This window comes from Halyomorpha halys, unplaced genomic scaffold, assembly GCF_000696795.3.
Source record: "Halyomorpha halys isolate HHAL.00 unplaced genomic scaffold, Hhal_1.1 Scaffold281.1, whole genome shotgun sequence".
In the NCBI taxonomy this organism is placed as follows: domain Eukaryota; kingdom Metazoa; phylum Arthropoda; class Insecta; order Hemiptera; family Pentatomidae; genus Halyomorpha; species Halyomorpha halys.
The window spans coordinates 343,353-352,815 of NW_027108453.1; the positions used below are offsets into that span (position 1 = coordinate 343,353).

The 9,463-nt window shown below is 30.8% G+C and overlaps 1 protein-coding gene across 5 annotated transcripts in view; it reads left to right on the forward strand.

Annotated features, from left to right (window-relative positions):
• The window catches only part of grn (GATA binding protein grain), a 260,366-nt gene that overhangs the window by 240,052 nt on the left and 10,851 nt on the right, over positions 1-9,463 (forward strand). The gene's annotated exons all lie outside the window — the stretch shown is intronic.

Consider the following 9,463-nt stretch of genomic DNA (forward strand, 5'->3'; position numbering starts at 1 on the left):
ATCAATTTAAATATTTCGACTGGATGTTTTGTATAAATTTCTGTCAACCTCGTCTGTATATAGGTGTTAATATTTTTTTGTGATATGCTATGATATGAAAGAAAAGTAAAATGTAAAAAAACAAAAAAAAAACGAGATTGAGTGAACGAGAGATATAGTGTTTTAAATTATATATAAATATATAAATATAAATATATAAAACACGGAATATTCACAAACTAGTGATGCACGCATAGATGTTAGATTTTTTTGAAGCGCGGGGGTTTCGCGCGTTTTCTCTTTTCCCGCCGTTAAGCTCCAGCGCTTTGGAAGGAAGGACAAGCTCTTTTGGATTTTTAATTTCGGATAGTTTTTCGAATTGTGTACAACTGTCATTAAGTGCTACTGATATTCGGAGGAATTTGAAAATTTTGTAGTATCCCAAGGTATACGATAGATCTGTTTCAGAGAGCACCCCCCAAAGCACTGGAAAAAGAGATTTTGTCGCGCGGAGTGCAATTTTCCGTAAGGACCAACCCTATTCTCACACTCCCTACCTCCCACCATCTCTAATAATAATCTATAAATAATATATAAATATATATATATATACTGTATTTGTTATTGTCATGTGATTTAAGAGATTATGTGGAATTATAATACACGAAACTTAATGAAATAATCGATGGAAAATACAAAAAAAAAAGTGAAGTGTCGTTTGTTATGGCATAAGAAAATTTTGTGAACAAAAAAAACAAAATAAATGTGAAAAATTTCGTTGTATATTATTTCTTCATCATTTCCTTTTCACCCTTCTTATTGTTGTCTGTGTATACTTTTTATGGAATTCCATATAAAGAAATAAGTGAAGTAGCAATTAAAAAAAATTTACGAGCATTCGTATCCAGTGCTTCAAAAATTTAAGATATAAAAAGTGGGATACAACTCAAGAAAGCATATCATATGTAATATAAGTATTATTGTAAATTTGACAGAATTTCCTAATGAATTAATTAGTATGAGATTCAGTTATTAATTATCATCAAAAGTTTACTCATATTACATTATAAATTAAATTTTAAGAATTATATTAAAAAATAATAACAATTTTTTCAGAAATCTTTTTTATAATTAAATTTAAGTATATTCAAGTTGACCTAGAATGCTTAGCATGTCCTTCCTTCCAACTTGACAAGTGAAACCTAATGGCATGAAGCCTTAAAAAAATCTGTCTTCTAGTTTCCTTTTAGGTCAAACAAAGATTCTCGAGGTTAAAATAATGGATACCTGAAAAAATATCTACTTTAACATGCTGATAGTTTTATCAACCAATTGACACCAGGCTATAAATGATTTCTAGATCAATTCAACTTTAATTTTAGGTATATGAAATAAATAAAAATAACTGCAGTTTAAAAAATAAATAAAATAATATATAATAAATTATTAGTACATTGATTATTACATTGCTTGGGGGACAGAGTTGGGAAAAAATTAATTACAATTACCATTCCTTGGCAATTACCTTAATTTGGAATTACAATTGCAGTTGGGAATAATTGTAATTGTATTTGCGATTACTTCATCAACTATAATTGTAGACCCAGAAAATAAATCGATATAGAAGTGCGTGATCATAAAATCGATTTTTCTTCTGTACACCCGATAGATTTTAACGGATTTAAATATTTTAGGATAACAAAAGGAAAAAAAAATTAAACTCCAGTGCGCCATTTAAAATAATATAAATATAAGGTTATTTCCGATACTTTTTCATAAAAAATATTTTTAAATATGAGTTAAATTACATATATTTTAATTACTAATAGTCAATAAACTATTGTAATTTCAATAACTTAGCATGAGGCAGTAAATGCTATTGCGACACACAATTACAATTACTTCAGTGTTATTGTTCTTCAAGATTTCTTTACGTTTTGGACCATTTAAAGGCTTTCTTAGTGTAATTGAGATATGTAATTAAATTACTCATGAAATGATTCCCAACTCAGCTCCTAGAGTAGTTTTTCATTTCAGATAGTTTTTCGAATTTTTCACAATTATATTATGCTCTATTGTAATTGCTTTACAATTTTAGTAAAAAATAAAAATAGAAAAAAAAGTACAAACCAAAACTGTTTTGAAATACAGACTGTGATAATTGTTGTTTAAAGCAGCATATGTTTAGTTAGCTTATCTTTATATCTACTGGTACTTGTTTTTGTGTAATTACAAATTTCGGTTATTGAAAGGATTAAAAAAGTGGCAAGATTAAAAAAAAAATATGAGTCAGTTTGTATATAAATTAACATAAGGTGGCTGGCTATATTTATTTCTGAGAGTAATTTAGTTACTCTAATGTAATGTGAATGACTGTTAACAATTCTAAGGCATTTATTTTGGAATACTTGTGCTTTTTTAAGTTGATTAAATTTGCTAAGCTACATATCGGACAGGAATATGTTAAGTAGGGCTTGGGAATGATCTATAGATTATCAATTTATTTCTGGGGTTAATTTTGATTTTTTATTAAAGTAGGAAAACATTTTTAAAAAATCTGCCAAGTATATAGATTCCTCACAATTTTGTCTTTTTTTTTTTCTCTTTTATATATACATTTTTTTTTGTATCCCTTAACTTTATTTTTGAAAGTTTCTTTTTCTATAAATTATCTGTTCTTGAATATTTCTTTTGTCTATTATCTATATTTCGAGGTAAATTGTTGTGTTTTGTTGATAAAAATTAAGGGACCCACAATTGTAAAAAATAGGTGTATCCAGGAAATTAGTTTTTTCATATGAGTAACATAAAAAGCAATAAAACTTGACAAAATTTATTCGAAACTAGGTCTATACTGATCTCAAAGATTGGTCCCACTTCGAGCTAGATCGGAGTTTTTTCGAAATATATAGGTTCTTCAATGGAATCATGTATTCGCCGGCGTAAGCTAAGCATTTGGAATTTGCTAAACTAAGTACAAAACCATGTCAAAATTAATCTCCGAATTTCCAAATTTGGGGCAAAGTGGACCAGCCATTTCAGGAATAAATATAATAAATTTAATGAAATATAATTTTATTCTGGGACATTTAGACTCCTATGAAAAATTACAAGCAACATTTGAGTCCTTATTTTCTGGCATAAAATAGTTTAATTACCAAGCAAAACACAATCAAAATAATAATAATAAAAAATAAAATTTAAAAATAAAAAAAAGTGCTGAAGTTTCAGATTTGACATTTAAAAATACTCAAAACATGAAGTAAACAATAAAAATATAATTGAGAAAAAACATACACACACATATATGTATGTACATACAAATCATCCCTCCTGTTTTATTGATACAGATTTGCGGAAGATTGTTAGTAGAGGAGCAGAAAAAATAGTTTACGTTAAAATCCGGTCACTGAAGGAGTTTTATGATGTGGGTAGAGAATACCAGTACGAGATAGCACGGATTATAAAGGATTTTTTTAATTTTTTCTCTTTCAAGAGAAGAAATATACAAGTTAGTGAGTTAGGATCAAGTATTTCAGAAATGGGCAGAGGAACACCGGATAAACATAAAAGCAAACGCAAATACATTTACGCAAAATAGTAATAATACTAATAATAATAATGAAGACCTAACAAACCCGGAGGTTCGATGCCGATACCACCAAACGTTCTCTGCATACATCCTTCCAATGATGCCCCTCCAAACCCAATTCCACTACATCAGTTTTAACACAATCCTTCCATCTACCTTTTGATCTACCCCTCGGACGTTTACCCGTCAGTTCAGTGTTTATTAACATTTTAGGGATCCGCTCATTACTAAGCCCTACAACCTTACAACCTTATACGTCGCAATGCTTTAGCTTGAATTATATTTACCGGGCGTAGGTCCCTTAATTCAGCAATTGCAGCGCCTCCCCAGGCTTGCTGGAGGGTGTGACATAGGATTGAACGCCCTACTCACACATTTTTTAGTTCACAAAGTACCACAATGCACAATGCATCTATAAGTAAAAGGAGTGGAGGAAATCTGATAAATTCGATATGGTATCAGCACAAGGTAATGACTTGCATTATCCGTGAAGTGAAACTTTCACGATTAAATCCGATTAATGATTAGTCCTGAATTTAACTTGAGGCAGATACTGAACAAAATTTAATCCTTTATGTCTTTAACGTCAAATGCTAATGAAATCTTTGATTTAGAGAACATATATTTTTATCGTTTTATGGATGCATACAAGTCACGTTTCTTTCCCTGGGGTATGGAAGAAGCAAAAATAAATACCAGTTAAATAGAAAATGAAGAAGAATTGAACTAAATTTTCATCTTTTTCGGTATAATACAAATAATTAAGGCTAGCGAACCCGAGACTAACAATCGTTTTTCAAATACATCTGTCCAGTGCCTCTCCAAATACAAATCTACTGAATTAGTCTTAATTCTCCCTTCTACTTTTCGGTCTACCCCTAGGACGTTTACTGTTGGTTCAGTATTTATTAACATCTTAGGGATTCGATCGTTACTAAGTCCCTCAACCTTATTATCCCGTCTTATTCGTCGCAATGATTTAACCTGAATTATATTTACCGGGTGCAGTTCCCTCAATTCAGGGCCATCTATAGCTTAGGGAGTTGGGGCGTAGGTCTTTCCAAACTGAGAACTGCAATGGCGCTGGTTCGAATCCGGCCTGAGGGGTTGACTTTTATTTCTGCCGAGGTCTCACAAAATGAAAACTTGAACTCCTACCATTGAGTTAGAATAGAGTGGCACCCTGTAGTTAACCTTCCCCCCCCCCCGTATGTCTGAAATGACCAATATAAAAAAATCCCTCGATTCAGTGTTGAGTAGCCTTCTAAGTTCTCTCTAGTTAACTCATCCTTTTCGTTATGAATATTTTGTGTAATTATTTTTTTTTTAAACCCTTGTGGCACTGTTTTTTTCTTACTGATAATTCTACATTTACTAAATTAATTTATATTATAATTTCTATTTTTTTAATTATATTAAATAAAAAGTGATTTGGGGGTGGGTTAAAATTAGCTCTATGGACTCATTTTGAGGAAGTGCCAAAACTCTTCAACGATATATCTCTAATTATAATATTTTTCTATATGAGTCAAATACTATCTTTGAGTGCACAAACTAAGAAAAAAAAGGTTAATGGTAAAAAAATTATAAATCTAATAACGTCCTTGAAAAATAAAGTTAAGAGACCACCCATGCACTAAAATGTCTCAGCATCAACTGTAGACGTGGTAGATACGTGTTGGATTAATTTATTCCTGGCATACTAGTGTTACTTACCTTTAAATAAGGTAGCTGGGTATAGAGGCTAAGTCATCTGTTTAGGTAATCGTTTGCTGAACTAAGCTTCTTTCAATTCAGTGTCCCTAAACATTACCATGTACAAAATACTAACGCGGTAAATGACATTTATTTTTCTGAAATCAATGACAAGTACGTATTTATGTTGCGCTATCAATTTTAGGATTTGAAACGTATTTTTAAAAATAAATTAATTAATTTGAGGTTAAAAAACTTTTTTTTCCGATCCTTAAATTTTCTTATCCTTTGCCCTTTTAAAACTGACGCTGTGGGCAATAATGTAACTAAGGACCTGTGTATAATATTGTTTACTTGGATCTGTGGTATTTTTGAAGTACAGAAAATCAGTACTTATTAACAGGATTAATTTTACCTACAATTCAGATCAGTTAAGATGAAGAAAATTTCGAATTTATATGCAAAATATTTCTTTTTAGAGAATCATGCAAAAAAGTGACCATATTGTACACTAAAATAAATGAAAAGCTTCCTAAACTTTTTTGAAATTAGATTGTCCCCATATTTTTGCTCGGAGAATGATTATATATATTCAATCTACTAAGGTAATCATCCCACCTACGCTTCGCTCTACCTCTTCGACGTCCACCCCTCGGTTTAGTGTTTATTAACATTCTAAGGATCCTATCGTAACTAATCGCTACATCTTTACATGCCTATCTTATTTGCCGTAGTGGTATAACTTTGTTATACTTACCGTGTGCAGTTACCTCAGTTCAGCGTAGTGTTGACATCTTAATTCCCCGGTTACTTCAGTATTTTTCGGCCCAAATATTTTATTTTCAAAAACCTTAAAACGTTGCTCTTAGTGAAGGAGGCATTACGTTTCGTATTCATTAAGAACAGCATGAAGAAAAATAGTTTTGTAAAATTTAACATTTAAGAAACTTAACAGAAGACAAGTATTAGCGATTTCGAAATTAACAATTAACAACTTCCACGAACTTTAATATGAAATTGATGTTGAAATGTATTACAGTATTATCTTTACTATTCAGAGTGGCAATACTTCTCTCATTATGTTTTATATATCGGCAAGTGAAATTAAAAATCAGACGTCATAAAAACCATAGGAACAAAACTATATTTATTTTCTCCTTTTGTTAATTATACAATTCTTTCAAGTAAGACATATATAAATAAAAGAAAATATTGATATGTTGTAGGAAGATAGCCCGGTTGGCGGTCAATAAAGGTATCAAAATAGTAAAAGAAAGCTATTTTATTGTTAACCAACGTTTCGCCCCACTGTTTCAATCTGACACCCCCGACAAAGTGGGGACTATCTTCCAACAATCTACTTCATAAGGTCTTCTTCCAATAAAAATACGATTAGGATATGTATAAATAAAAATATGAATCAATATAAAAAAAAAAATTAAAACTATAAAAATAAATAAACATTGGTGACGATATAAAATATTTACATTCTGCCTGGGGAACTCCAAATCCTACGGAAGGCAAAGCTGGGCTCCAGAAGATCCCAACGCTTTTCCCCCAGCCGTGTCACAGGTATTAGTGGCAAGTAGCGCATACACTCGTTTTCACACCTGAGATTTGATTTCTTTAACGATCATAATACTTCATTTTATCACATATTTCATGTATATTATGCACATATGGGAAATTGAACACAGCAAATGAAATTACAAGAATATTGATATGTAAATAAAATCAAACCAGCAAGTAATATCTGCTAAGATATTATCATAAGTAATATCTGGGGCTTGAATATCAGAAAACAGTAAGAAGACATTTATTACCACTCTTTATTTTTCCATTACCTGTGTGGTATTTTGTCCCTCATTTATTTGACTTTAATCGCTTTATTTAATTTATAGATTTTTGCACTATATTTACCGCTGAAGTAAGCCAAAATATCAGCGTTTAATTATTATTTACAAAGCAATAAATAACTAAATTTATCATTTTTCATATTACTATATTCAATGTTAAAAATGAATGTAATAAGACGAAAGGTCAGAATAACGAAAAACCAATATAGCAATTTAATACCTTAACCTCACTACCAAAAATCAGTCGCAGCCATAATTATTTTCTGGTAACCGAAAGGGGTGAACCACCCCGGTTTTTCGCACTTAAGTTCTTAAAACATCTATTAAGCAGCGTTGAATTCAGAAACTTTTTTTTTCTTACAATGTCGATTCTAGTTTGTATTAATGTAAATCTGTTTTCGATGCTAATTATTGATTATGTCCAAATAAATCTCAATAATTTAAATAATGCAGTATCTTATGCAGATTATCCTTTCCAGCTTTTTGTAGGCGTTAGTGGAGGAGGTAATGTTTCCGGTCTCTTGAGAAAACGACTTCCTGGCTTCCCAACTCCAGAAGAATTTTGTGGGTCCGGTCTGGAGGATGAATTTTGATGATGGAATTCTTTTTTTTGTTTTGCCTGTTTGCATAAAATTAAAATTTATATATTTCTAATCTGATTTAAAAATGATTCTTTGAAGGTCTCCGACTACCGACTGGACAGCATTTGTGCGTGCTCTGCATAATCTTCTCAAAAAGAAGAAACGTTTTCTAAAATGATTTCTTTTCTCTTCACTACGAAAAGAAATGAGGTTATTCAACTTAAAACTCCAACATTAAATAAAATGATTTAATACACTCTCATTATGATTTTCGAAAAATTAAATTTAAATAAATGATATAGTACAAACAAAAATGAACTGTTTTACCCCAGCGAGAAATCTCATTAGATATGTTTCCTTCTCGTCTTTAATTCATTCCACCTATAAGCAATATTATGCACATTCGTATAAACAATATAATATTATCAAGAAAGTCTATTTAATATTTAGAATTGGTAAAGTTACATATTTTATAAGGGCTATTTTAAGTAATAGTTTACGTGATAAGTAATTACGTTGCCATACTGAAATATACGAGTTAAGTTTTACAATAAGGCTTTAGCTATCCGTAAACTTATATTAAATTGCACTCGTTAAAACCTCAGCTATATAGACCGAAATTTTAGGAGGGTATCGAATTTTTAGTGATGAATAATTTGAGGCATAACAAATGGAAATCGCTCGAGCCGTTTACTTAAAAAAAATTACATGTTCAGAAACAAACTAGCATTTTTCAATTGTTTTGTATCACTACGTAATTTGAGCAATAAACCTATGGATTGGTTAAGTCTAAAAACATTGTTACATTAGACAGATCAGACAGGTAGACTAAATAAATTTTCATTCATTACATTCATTGAGCTCGTCTAAAAATAAATTGTTTTTAAAAAATTGCTCTTTAAGTACCCCATGGCAACCATGTCGCCGTGCTAGGTAACCCTAGAATGAGATTTAACCGTTCACTATGACAGAGCGAAAGTGGCTAAAAAATTGTAATTCGTTTTGTTCTCAACACATAATTATCATAATATGTAATATAGTATTATTTAATTACTATTCACTTGCAGTGTGCTTAATAGTTGTATATGTTTGAGGTTAACTAGTATAAATAGGAAAGATGTTATTCCGGTCCAAAAAAATCTTTGAACTTCCCTAAAAGTGTTGAATAACTCAAAACCCCAGTTCAGGCTTAGTAAATCGTTCATTTGTTCTATAATATTTGATTCAACAATTATAAATAAAAAATTTATTTAATTACTCATACCCCATGAGTGAAAGAACAATGTTATTTTTCTTGGTCCCGAAATAATTGTAGATGCGAACAATTGTTGCTAATTCGCGAGGAATCCCAAAGAGAATAGAATTAAGCACAAGTACAATTATTGCTGCACACAAACTATTATGATACGACCTTGGACGGCCATTATTGGTAGCTGGGTTTCCTGGCAGCGGTTTGTAACTAAGCTTTAATTCGCTCCAATTAATCGCAACCTCACAATTAAAACTTTCGATCCTTTATCTCCATTTTAATTTTACAATAATTAACAGTAAACATAGGTTGCCATTTTGATTAATTAAATTACATATAAGAGTTAAGAAATGAGAGGATCTACTGTTCCAACTAATGATGTATTGGCCCAATGCTCGCTACGGAGAAAACTCATTTCGAAAAGAGCCGTCTTTTCGATAGGGCTCTTCGATAAGGCAGTTGTAGAGCAGTAATTAATCTCCTATCTTCCATCTTATTTAAAACAATATAT